The sequence below is a fragment of the Pleurodeles waltl genome, chromosome 3_1 (assembly GCF_031143425.1).
Source record: "Pleurodeles waltl isolate 20211129_DDA chromosome 3_1, aPleWal1.hap1.20221129, whole genome shotgun sequence".
NCBI lineage: Eukaryota > Metazoa > Chordata > Amphibia > Caudata > Salamandridae > Pleurodeles > Pleurodeles waltl.
Genome location: NC_090440.1, coordinates 1,401,567,987 through 1,401,580,693, shown reverse-complemented (window position 1 = coordinate 1,401,580,693; position 12,707 = coordinate 1,401,567,987). Strand labels below are relative to the sequence as shown.

General features: G+C 44.5%; 1 protein-coding gene across 4 annotated transcripts in view; it reads right to left on the bottom strand.

The window, feature by feature from the left end:
- LOC138285243 (NXPE family member 4-like) overlaps positions 1 to 11,118 on the bottom strand; it is an 859,879-nt gene extending 848,761 nt beyond the window's left edge. For 3 of the 4 annotated variants that reach the window (XM_069224935.1, XM_069224938.1, XM_069224937.1), the window contains exon 1: positions 930 to 1,166. The gene's annotated coding sequence lies outside the window, so the exon portion shown is untranslated. Of the gene's footprint in view, positions 1 to 929; positions 1,167 to 10,877 lie in introns of those variants that run through there. The other variant, XM_069224936.1, reaches the window with a different exon arrangement.
- Between the last annotated feature and the right edge of the window lie 1,589 nt (positions 11,119 to 12,707).

The following is a 12,707-nucleotide window of genomic DNA, read 5'->3' as shown; positions in this document are numbered from 1 at the left end:
TAAGTGGTATAGTAGGAGCTTTGCATGTCTCCTAGTTCGGCCTAAACTGCTCTGCTATAGCCACCTCTATCAGTCTAAGCTGCTAGAACACAATTAATGAGATATAACTGACCTGGCCCAAGGTGTAAGTACCATCAGGTACCAACTATAAGCCAGGCCAGCCTCCTACAATGCGTGACTATGTAGTCCCCTTTCGGTTCTTGAAATTCTGGGACTTTTAGTCTTATTTGTCCCAGTATAAGACCAGGACTACAAGTCAAAAATTCAAAGAAGAAAAAAAACGGGACTGACTAGTTACGACTGCACCTTAGAAAGGTGAAAACTTTACCGACATATCAAGGGCGATTTCTCACACTATATTGAATACATTTTGTGAATCTTGCCTAGCCTTTGCTAGAAGGAAAATATGTATATTTATAAAATGTGACTTTTGTACTATTGCTTACTTTCGTTATTTGTGCGCTTTTCTAATTTCAAGCTTTCATTTGAGTGCCGATTTCATACCAATAGCTCACCACTCTACAGGGCGAAGGATTACGACGGCAGAAATATTATTGTATCACATTTAAGTATATTTTTACGAGGAAGTTGTCATTTTTATTTCAGAAACGCATTCAAAAGAGAGAGAATGCTGCTTGGCAAGCACTGAGATCCCTTTGGAGCCACGAAAACCAAATTTATATCGCTTAAACAATGTCAATGAACGTTTACAAAAAAACGATTTAAGTTTGCAGAATGCCTAATTAACAATTGACAAAAAATACACAATCTTTTACTTTAATCAAACATACGTTTATCAAACAACATGACATTTTTTCAATATCTTGTGATTGATTCGCTACACTAGTTATTCAAATTGCATAGTATTTCAAAATGCCGTTAATAAAATCTGCTCAACACAATATAGGGTAGTTAAAAATTGTGTTCACCTTGCTACAAGTTCCCCTCCTGATGTGCTGATGCGAGTTCGATCACAGTTGGTGCCAAGTTATGGAGCAGGTGTGAGAGAAGGGAAGGTCCCTCCACAGACTTTAACTCATAGAGCTGGAGGGCTCTCGGCCGACTGACATCCGCACGGCTTTGCCTATCCCTACCGCACCCGAAGTCTGCGAAATTGAAAGGCCTGTGACCGCGGTGCTGCCAGAAAGAATACTCGACTGCTACCGTCACGCCCTGTAGGCGAAAAGGCAGCAGGTGCCTATGAAAGCAATTATGCCAGCGCCGAACCAGGCCTTACCAGTCAAACACCTTTCAATGCTGCAGCTAGACCAATCTGACTCCTGAATGCTCCGATGTCCAGTGCCGCCCAGTGGTCCATCAAGGGAACCATGGGCACCAGAGCCAACAGGAAAAAGCCCCATACCCAACGACTAATTAAGTTTAAAAATACAGCAACAATTGAATTCTACCATTCTTGGAGCAATTAAAACTATACATGAAAAAATGTCCCGAGATTAAGTACATTATAGATTGCGAACATTGCACTAAATTGAAAATGTGTAAGACTTTTCCTATTGGCGCACTATATAGGCAGGCCGAGGTATAACTATCCTTACCTCAGGAGCACAGCGAGTTAAGGTTTATATTAACACTACAGTTAGGCAATTTACTTTTGAAAGTCCGTGTCGGAAACTACTCAGATGGAAAATCAGATGCTTTCTCCTCCTATCTTTATGCGGGAGGACCTCAAGATTTGAGACATGTACTCTTTATGTACCTAGCAGCAAATACAAGAAGAAGCTTTTCAAATCTACTTCATTCCAAGTATAACATTACAAGAGCAGATTCATTTTTCAATTTAATTAAGACTCAGTTGAATGAATATGTATGTAATAAGCTTTTTTAATGTGTAAGAGCTTTGCGAAGATATTTTAACAGATTCTTTATAAACAGCTATATAAAGGTATCTAACACTGGTATTTGAACATTGAATTTTATAATGTTGACTTTTATTGAGGTGTACAGCAATTTTGAATACATTTGAAACTTGTTTAGGGTGAGCGGTATGAGAGGACAGGGTCAGAGGTGTGTGAGTGTAAAGGGTTAGAGGTGTGTAGGAGGCTGGCCTGGTTTGCAGTGGGTACCCTGGGTACTTACACCTTACACCAGGTCCAGTTATCCCTTGTTAGTGAATGTAGTCGAGTTCTAGCAGCTTAGGCTGATAGAGGTAGCTATAGCAGAGCAGCTTAGGCTGAACTAAGAGACATGCAAAGCTCATGCAATACCACTTATAGTTACATAGTACCTATGCACAAGTAAAGACAATACTCAGTGTTACCAAAAATAAAAGTATTTATTTGGGTGACTGTAGGAAAGTACCATCTTGCCTGGCATGTTACTCCCATTTTTATATGTATGTAAGTTTGTTTTTGCCTGTCTCACTGGGATCCTGATAGCCAGGACCCCAGCGCTCATAGTTTGTGACCTGAATATGTGTGCCTCTGTAGTGACTAACTGTGTCACTGAGGCTCTGCTAACCAGAACCTCAGTGCTTATGCTCTCTCTGCCTTTAAAATTGTGACTATAGGCTAGTGACAATTTTTACCAATTCTAATTGGCACACTGGAACACCCTTATAATTCCCTAGTATATGGTACCTAGGTACCTAGGGTATTGGGGTTCCAGGAGATCCCTATGGGCTGCAGCAGTTTTTTTGCCACCCATAGGGAGCTCAGACAAATATTACACAGGACTGCCACTGCAGCCTGAGTGAAATAACACACACGTTACTTCAAAGCCATTTTACCCTGTGTAGGAAAGTACCATCTTGCCTGGCATATTACCCCCATATTTCACTGTATGTATGTTGTTTTAGCCCTTGTGTCACTGGGAACCTGCCAGGCAGGGGCCCAGTGCTAATAGTATGTGCCCTGTATGTGTTCCCTGTGTGGTGCCTAACTGTATCACTGCAGCTCTGCTAACCAGAACCTCAGTGTTTATGCTCTCTCTGCTTTCCAAATTTGTCACTGCAGGCTAGTGACTAAATTTACCAATTCACATTGGCATACTGGTACACCCATATAACTCCCTTGTATATGGTACTGAGGTACCCAGGGTATTGGGGTTCCAGGAGATCCCTATGGGCTGCAGCATTTCTTTTGCCACCCATAGGGAGCTCTGACAATTCTTACACAGTACGACATTATTGAGGCACTCGTTGGTCTAATCTCGTCTACCAAATGATTATTTTAGCAATTCTTATTCTCTATACTGTGCAGTTATTAAACATTAAACCATATTGTAAACAGACAATCACGGAAATGTGTTTAATTGATCAAACATTATAATGGGTCCAAGTACTTTTCATAATGTATTATATCATGTTTACTATAGGTTTGAATGAATATGGGAAATGTGTGCACATTTCTATTTTCTCTTTTCACTGGGGCCAATCTGTACATTTGTTTTTTCGGGTCAGTTATGGTATGAAATCACCTTTACTGACACGCTCTAATTTGGGAGAGCTGAAGTGATGAGTGCTATGTTAAGTAATATTAGAGTTTAGCTTTACTTATGGTAACTAGTATAGTGGAGAAATATATTATTGTTGTCACGCGGGACCGGTTTGGTCCTCTTTCTATTTCCATTGTAGAGTGGGTAAATGTATACTTTCACGTTAGCTTGGCTCAGTCCTCTTTCTATTATTTCTGTTTGAGGACAAATCGAAGCAGTCCGTCTCTTTTGGTCTTGCCTCGGATATTTATATCAGGGCACACGGGCGCGACGCTTACAGCGTTGTTGAGCCTGCTCGTAACGTGTTCCTGGAAGAGTGATCTTCAAAGCGGGCGATTTTGGTTGATTACAGATAAGCCTTTAAAGGTAAATGAATACCTTAAATGTGACAAGATACTTAACTCTCACGAGGCAGTTGGGAGACTAAGAATATTTTGGAATTATTTTGTCTCGAGTCATATATGCAATTATTTATACCAGTTTTACCTTACAGTGGCTTGCTGCTTTTGGAGCGGCTTTTTCTTCGGAAAGTGATTGGGTGATTCCGGGGAAACTGAAAGTGATTGGAAGTCTCTACTCATTACTAATTTAAGAAACACTTCTTATTGAGGTATTTTGAATATGCTTAGTGTGGCAGGAAGTTATTTTGGCTTTGGTTCTGTCTCCTATTTACAGCGTGACAGTAAACAAGTTTTCTGATACACTCATTAATAACAACATAGTGGGTTTTTTCAATTTGTTATTGGTAATTATTGGTTTTCGCACTATTGGTGACTTTGGATTCTGTTTGGATGATGTTCATTTACTCTAACGGATTGTCACTTGGAGTTTTGCTATAATTTGAGGGCAATGTGTTACAGAGTGGGGCTCTGTCACCTAGTTTTCTTGTCTCTATGGATAGATCTGATTACCATTTATTAATTTATGTTACTTATTACTTCTGTTGTGCAGGAAAGTACCATCTTGCCTGGCATGTTACCCCCATATGTCACTGTATATATGTTGTTTTAGTCTATGTGTCACTGGGACCCTGCCAGGTAGGGCGCCAGTGCTCATAAGTATGTGCCCTGTATGTGTTCCCTGTGTGGTGCCTAACTGTCTCACTGGTGCTCTGCTAACCAGAACCTCAGTGGTTATGCTCTCTCTGCTTTCCAAATTTGTCACTAACAGGATAGTGACTAAATTTACCAATTCACATTGGCATACTGGTACACCCATATCATTCCCTTGTGTATGGTACTGAGGTACCCAGGGTATTGGGGTTCCAGGAGATCCCTATGGGCTTCAGCATTTCATGTGCCACCCATAGGGAGCTCTGACAATTCTTACACAGGCCTGCCAGTGCAGCCTGAGTGAAATAACGTCCATGTAATTTCACGGCCATTTACCACTGCACATAAGTAACTTATAAGTCACCTATATGTCTAACATTCACCTGGTGAAGGTTGGGTGCAAAGTTACTTAGTGTGTGGGCACCCTGGCACTAGCCAATGTGCCCCCACATCGTTCAGAGCAAATTCCCCGGACTTTCTGAGTGCGGGGACACCATTACACGCGTGCACTATACATAGGTCACTACCTATGTATAGCCTCACAATGGTAACTCAGAACATGGCCATGTAACATGTCTAAGATCATGGAATTGTCCCCGCAAAACTATTCTGGTATTGGGGGGACAATTCCATGATCCCCCGGGTCTCTAGCACAGAACCCGGGTACTGCTAGACTGCCTTTCCGGGGTCTCCACTGCAGCTACTGCTGCTGCCAACCCCTCAGACAGGTTTCTGCCCTCCTGGGGTCCAGGCAGCCGTGGCTCAGGAAGGCAGAACAAAGGATTTCCTCTGAGAGAGGGTGTTACACCCTCTCCCTTTGGAAATAGGTGTGAAGGGCTGGGGAGGGGTAGCCTCCCCCAGCCTCTGGAAATGCTTTGATGGGCACAGATGTTGCCCATCTCTGCATAAGCCAGTCTACACCGGTTCAGTGATCCCCCAGCCCTGCTCTGGTGCGAAATTGGACAAAGGAAAGGGAAGTGACCACTCCCCTGACCAGTACCTCCCAGGGGAGGTGCCCAGAGCTCCTCCAGTGTGTCCCAGACCTCTGCCATCTTGGAAACAGAGGTGTTGGGGGCAGACTGGACTGCTCTGAGTGGCCAGTGCCAGCAGGTGACGTCAGAGGCTCCTTCTGATAGGCTCTTACCTCTCTTGGTAACCAATCCTACTAACTTGGTAGCCAAACCTCCTTTTCTGGCTATTTAGGGTCTCTGCTTTGGGGAATTCTTCAGATAACGAATGCAAGAGCTCACCAGAGTTCCTCTGCATCTCCCTCTTCGACTTTGACCAAGGATCTACCGCTGACTGCTCCAGGACGCCTGCAAAACCGCAACAAAGTAGCAAGACGACTACCAGCAACATTGTAGCCCCTAATCCTGCTGGCTTTCTCGACTGTTTCCAGGTGGTGCATGCTCTGCGGGTAGCCTGCCTTCACCCTGCACCAGAAGCTCCGAAGAAATCTCCCGTGGGTCAACGGAATCTTTCCCCTGCTAACGCAGGCACCAAAAGATTGCATCACCGGTCCTCTAAGCTCCCTCTCATCCTGACGAGCGTGGTCCCTGGAACACAGCAACTCTGTCCAAGTGACTCCCACAGTCCAGTGACTCTTCAGTCCAAGTTTGGTGGAGGTAAGTCCTTGCCTCCCCACGCTAGACTGCAAACCTGTGTACTGCATGATTTGCAGCTGCTCCGGCTCCTTTGCACTCTTCCAGGATTTCCTTCATGCATAGCCTAGCCTGGGTCCCCAGCACTCTGTTCTGCAGTGCACAACCCGCTGAGTTGGCCCCTGACGTCGTGGGACCCTCCTTTGTAACTTTGCATGGGCTCTGGTTCACTAATCTTCTAAGTGCCTGTTGGGGTACATCTGCGGGTGCTGCCTACTTTTGAGAGGGCTCTCTGAGTTGCTGAGTGCCCCCCTCTGTCTCCTCCTCCAAAAGGCGACATTCTGGTCCTTCCTGGTCCTCAGCAGCACCCAAAAACCTCTACCACGACCCTTGCAGCTGGCAAGGCTTGTTTGTGGTATTTCTGTGTGGGAACACCTCTGCAAGCTTCAACACGACGTGGGACATCTTTCCTCTAAAGAAGAAGTTCCTAGTCCTCTTCTTTCTTGCAGAACTCCAAGCTTCTTCCATCCGGAGGAAGCTTACTTGCACCTTCATCAGGGGTTTTCTGGGCTGCTGCCCCCCCTGGACACGGTAGCGACTATTGGACTTAGTCCCCTTGCTTTGCAGGTCCTCAGGTCCAGGAATCCATTTTCAGTGCACTGCTGGTGTTTGTTGTTCTTGCAGAATCCCCCTATCAAGACTATTGTGCCCTCTTGGGGTAGTAGGTGTCCTTTACTCCTACTTTTCGGGGTCTTGGGGTGGGGTATCTTGGACACCCTGACTGTTTTCTTACAGTCCCAGTGACCCTTCTACAAGCTCACATAAGTCTGGGGTCCATTTGTGATTCGCATTCCACTTTTGGAGTATATGGTTTGTGTTGCCCCTATACCTATGCTTGCCTATTGCAACCTATTGTAATTCTACACTGTTTGCATTACTTTTCTGACTCTTACTTACCTGATTTTGGTTTGTGTATATATAACTTGTGTGTATTACTTACCTTCTTACTGAGGGTAGTCACTGAGATACGTGTGGCATATTGTCATAAAAATAAAGTACCTTTATTTTTAGTAACTCTGTGTATTGTGTTTTCTTATGATATTGTGCCTATGATTTAAGTGGTATAGTAGGAGCTTTGCATGTCTCCTAGTTCAGCCTAAGCTGCTTTGCCATAGCTACCTTCTATCAGCGTAAGCTGCTAGAAACACCTCTATTCTACTAATAAGGGATAACTGGACCTGGCACAAGGTGTAAGTACCTTTGGTACCCACTGCAAGCCAGGCCAGCCTCCTACACTCTGCACTTAAGTAACTTGTAAGTCACCTATATGTCTAACCCTCACTTAATAAAGGTTAGGTGCAAAGTTACTAAGTGTGAGGGCACCCTTGCAGTAGCAAAGGTGCCATCACATAGTTCAAGGCAATTTCCCCGGAATTTGTGAGTGCGTGGACACCATTACATGCGTGCACTACATATAGGTTAATACCTATATGTAGCTTCACAATGGTAACTCCGAATATGGCCATGTAACATGTCTAAGATCATGGAATTTCCCCCCCATGCCAAATCCGGATTTGGATTGCCAATCCCATGCATACCCGGGGCTCCACTATGGACTCTGTGTACTGCCAAACCAGCTTTCTGGGGTTCTCTCTGCAGCTACCGCTGCTGCCAACCCAAGGACAGGGTTCTGCCCTCCTGAGGTCTGGGCAGTCCAGTCCCAGGAAGGCAGAACAAAGAATTTCCTCTGAGAGAGGGTGTTACACACTCTCCCTTTGGAAATAGGTGTTAAGGGATGGGGAGGAGTAGCCTCCCCCAGCCTCTGGAAATGCTTTGAAGGGCACAGATGGTGCCCTCCTTGCATAGGCCAGTATACACCGGTTCAGGGAACCCCCAGTCCCTGCTCTGGCACGAAAATGGACAAAGGAAAGGGGAGTGACCACTCCCCTGTCTGTCACCACCCCAGGGGTGGTGCCCTGAGCTCCTCCAGTGTGTCGCTGACCTCTGTCATCTTGAATCCAGAGGTGTGAGGGCACACTGGAGGCCTCTGAGTGGCCAGTGGGAGCAGGTGACGTCAGAGACTCCTGCTGATAAGTGCTTACCTGACTCAGTGGCCATTCCTCCTCTGAGGGCTATTTAAGGTCTCTCCAGTGGGCTTTTCCTCAGATAACGACATGCAAGAATTCACCAGAGTTCCTCTGCACGTCTCTCTTCGACTTCTGCCAAGAATCGACTGCTGACTGCTCCCGGACGCCTGCAAAACTGCAACAAAGTAGCAAGAAGACTACCAGCGACATTGTAGCGCCTAATCCTGCGAGCTTTCTCGACTGTTTCCTGGTGGTGCATGCTTTGGGGGCTGCCTGCCTTCATCCTGCACTGGAAGCCACAAAGAAATCTCCAGTGGGTTGACGGAATCTTCCCCTTGCTCCAGCAGGCACCAATCTTCAGCGTCACCGGTACTCTGGGACCCCCCCTCATCCTGACGAGCGTGGCCTCTGGAACACAGGTGGTGGACTCACGTGACCCAGACGGTCCAGTGGTCCAACTGTCCAAATTTGGAGGAGGTAAGTCATTGCCTTCCCTTCCCAGACAGTAATCCTGTGCACCACGTGCACTGCAGCTGTTAGGGCTCCTGTGCACTTTTCCAAGGAATCCCTCATGCACCACCAAGCCCAGGTCCCCATCACTTCGTCCTGCATTGCTCAACTCCCTGAGTGTACCTCCGGCTTCGTGGGACCCTCCTTTGTAGTGTTGAGACGACCGCCATGCTCAGTCTTCTTGAGCCCGTGTTCAAGGACTTCTGCGGATGCTGCCTTCTTGTGCGTGGGCTCTCTACGTTGCTGAGGGCCCCCTCTGTCTCCTCTCCCAAGTGGCGACATCCTGGTCCTTCCTGGGCCTGGGAAGCACCCTTTTCCCTTTACCATGACTCTTGCAGCTAGCATGGCTTGTTTGCGGTCTTTCTCCAAAGAAACAACTCTGCATCCTCCAGCACTCCGTGGGACATCTTCTGCACAAAGGAGAAGTTCCTACCACCTTTCGTTGTTGCAGATTCTTCAGCTTCATCCATCTGGAGGCAGCCATTTTGCATCTTCATCCGGGGTTTAGTGGGCTCCTGCCCCCCCTCCCCCCCCCGGACACTTTCATGACTCTTGGACTTGGCTCCCTTCCTTTGCAGGTCCTCAGTTCCAGAAACCCATCTTCAGTGTTTTGCAGTCTGTTGTGGTCTTTGCAGAATCCTCTATCACAAGTTTAGTGTGTTTCTGGGGAAATAGTAGTACTTTACTCCTACTTTCCAGGGTCTTGGGGTGGGGTATCTTGGACACCCTTAGTGTTTTCTTACACTCCCAGTGACCCTCTACACACTACACTAGCCTAGGGGTCCATTCGTGGTTCGCATTCCACTTTCTTAGTATATGGTTTGTGTTGCCCCTAGGCCTCTTGCATCCTATTGTATTTTGCAGTTTGCACTTCTTTCTGACTGTTTTACTTACCTGATTTTGGTTTGTGTGTATATTTTGTGTATTTTACTTACCTCCTAAGGGGGTATATCCTCTGAGATATTTTTGGCACATTATCACTAAAATAAAGTACCTTTATTTTTAGTAAATCTGAGTATTGTGTTTATTGTGATATAGTACCTATATGACATAAGTGGTATAGTAGAAGGTTTGTATGTCTCCTAGTTCAGCCTAAACTGCTCTGCTATAGCTACCTCCAACAGCCTAAGCTGCTAGAACACTACTAATGAGGGATAACTGACCTGGTCCATGGTGTAAGAACCATCAGGTACCCAATATAAGCCAGGCCAGCCTTCTACAATGCGTGACTATGTAGTCCCCTTTCTGTTCTTGAAATTCTGGGACTTTTAGGCCCGTATTTATGCTTTTTTAGCACCGCATTTGTGCCGCTTTTTGGCGCAAAAACGGCGCAAACTTACAAGATTCAATTGTATTTTGTAAGTTGCCTCACTTTTGCGTCAAACAGCGGCGCAAATGCGGCGCTAAAAAAGTATAAATATGGGCCTTAGTCTTATTTGTCCCAGTATAAGACCAGGACTACAAGTTCAAAAATTCAAAGAAGAAAATAAACGGGACTGACTAGTCACGACTGCACCTTAGAAATGTGAAAACTTTACCGACATATCAAGGGCGATTTCTCACACTATATTGAATACATTTTGTGAATCATGCCTAGCCTTTGCTAGAAGGAAAATATGTATATTTATAAAATGTGACTTTTGCACTATTGCTTAATTTCGCTATTTGTGCGCTTTTCTAATTTCAAACTTTCATTTGAGTGCCGATTTCATACCAATAGCTCACCACTCTACAGGGCGAAGGATTACGACGGCAGAAATATTATTGTATCACATTTCAGTATATTTTTACGAGGAAGTTGTAATTTTTATTTCAGAAACGCACTCAAAAGAGAGAGATTGCTACTTGGCAAGCACTGAGATCCCTTTGGAGCCACGAAGTCTCAAAACATTACATTCTTCCTTTTAATTTTAAAAACAAATTTATATCGCTTAAACAATTTCGTTGTACATTTACAAAAAATCGATTTATGTTTGCAGAATGCCTATTTAACAATTGACAAAAAATCCACAATCTTTTACTTTAATCAAACATAAGTGTATCAGACAACATGACATTTTTTCAATATCTTGTGATTGATTCGCTACACTAGTTATTCAAATTGTATAGTATTTCAAAATGCCGTTAATAAAATCTGCTCAACACAATATAGGGTAGTTAAAAATTGTGTTCACCTTGCTACAAGTCCCCCTCCTGATGTGCTGATGCGAGTTCGATCACAGTTGGTGCCAAGTTATGGAGCAGGTGTGAGAGAAGGGAAGGTCCCTCCACAGACTTTAACTCATAGAGCTGGAGGGCTCTCGGCCGACTGACATCCGCACGGCTTCGCCTATCCCTACCGCACCCGAAGTCTGCGAAATTGAAAGGCCTGTGACCGCGGTGCTGCCAGAAAGAATACTCGACTGCTACCGTCACGCCCTGTAGGCGAAAAGGCAGCAGGTGCCTATGAAAGCAATTATGCCAGCGCCGAACCAGGCCTTACCAGTCAAACACCTTTCAATGCTGCAGCTAGACCAATCTGACTCCTGAATGCTACGATGTCCAGTGCCACCCAGTGGTCCATCAAGGGAACCATGGGCGCCAGAGCCAACAGGAAAAAGCCCCATACCCAACGACTACTTAAATTTAAAAATACAGCAACAATTGAATTCTTCCATTCTTGGAGCAACAAAAAATATACATGAAAAAATGTCCCAAGATTAAGTTACATTATAGATTGCGAACATTGCACTAAATTGAAAATGTATAAGACTTTTCCTACTGGCGCACTATATAGGCAGGCCGAGGTATAACTATCCTTACCTCAGGAGCACAGCGAGTTAAGGTTTATATCACAACTACGGTTAGGAAATTTACTTTTGAAAGTCCGTGTCGGAAACTACTCAGATGGAAAATCAGATGCTTTCTCCTCCTATCTGTATGCGGGAGGACCTCAAGATTTGAGACATGTACTCTTTATGTACCTAGCAGCAAATACAAGAAGAAGCTTTTCAAATCTACTTCATTCCAAGTATAACATTACAAGAGCAGATTAATTTTTCAATTTAATTAAGACTCAGTTGAATGAATATGTATGTAACAAGCTTTTTTAATGTGTAAGAGCTTTGCGAAGATATTTTAACGGATTATTTATAAACAGCTATATAAAGGTATCTAACGCTGGTATTTGAACATAGAATTTTATAATGTTGACTTTTATTGAGGTGTACAGCAATTTTGAATACATTTGAAACTTGTGTAGGGTGAGCGGTATGAGAGGACAGGGTCAGAGGTGTGTGAGTGTAAAGGGTTAGAGGTGTGTAGGAGGCTGGCCTGATTTGCAGTGGGTTCCCTGGGTACTTACACCTTACACCCTGTCCAGTTATCCCTTGTTAGTGAATGTAGTAGTGTTCTAGCAGCTTAGGCTGATAGAGATAGCTATAGCAGAGCAGCTTAGGCTGAGCTAGGAGAAATGCAAAGCTCATGCAATACCACTTAAAGTTACTTAGTACTTATGCACAAGTAAAGACAATACTCAGTGTTACCAAAAATAAAAGTATTCATTTGGGTGACTATAGGAAAGTACCATCTTGCCTGGCATGTTATTCCCATTTTTACATGTATGTAAGTTCGTTTTTGCCTGTCTCACTGGGATCCTGATAGCCAGGACCCCAGCGCTCATAGTTTGTGACCTGAATGTGTGTACCTCTGTAGTGACTAACTGTGTCACTGAGGCTCTGTGTAGTAGTAGCAGGTGTAGGAGGCTGGACTGGCTTGTAGTGAGTACCTAGGGGTACTTGCACCTTACACCATGCCCCGTTATCCCTTATTAGTGTATAGGGTGTCTAGCAGCTTAGGCTGATAGATAATGGTAGCTTAGCAGAGCAGCTTAGGCTGAACTAGGAGACGTGTGAAGCTCATACAGTACCACTAGTGTCATATGCACAATATCATAAGAAAACACAATACACAGATATACTAAAAATAAAGGTACTTTATTTTTATGACAATATGCCAAAAGTATC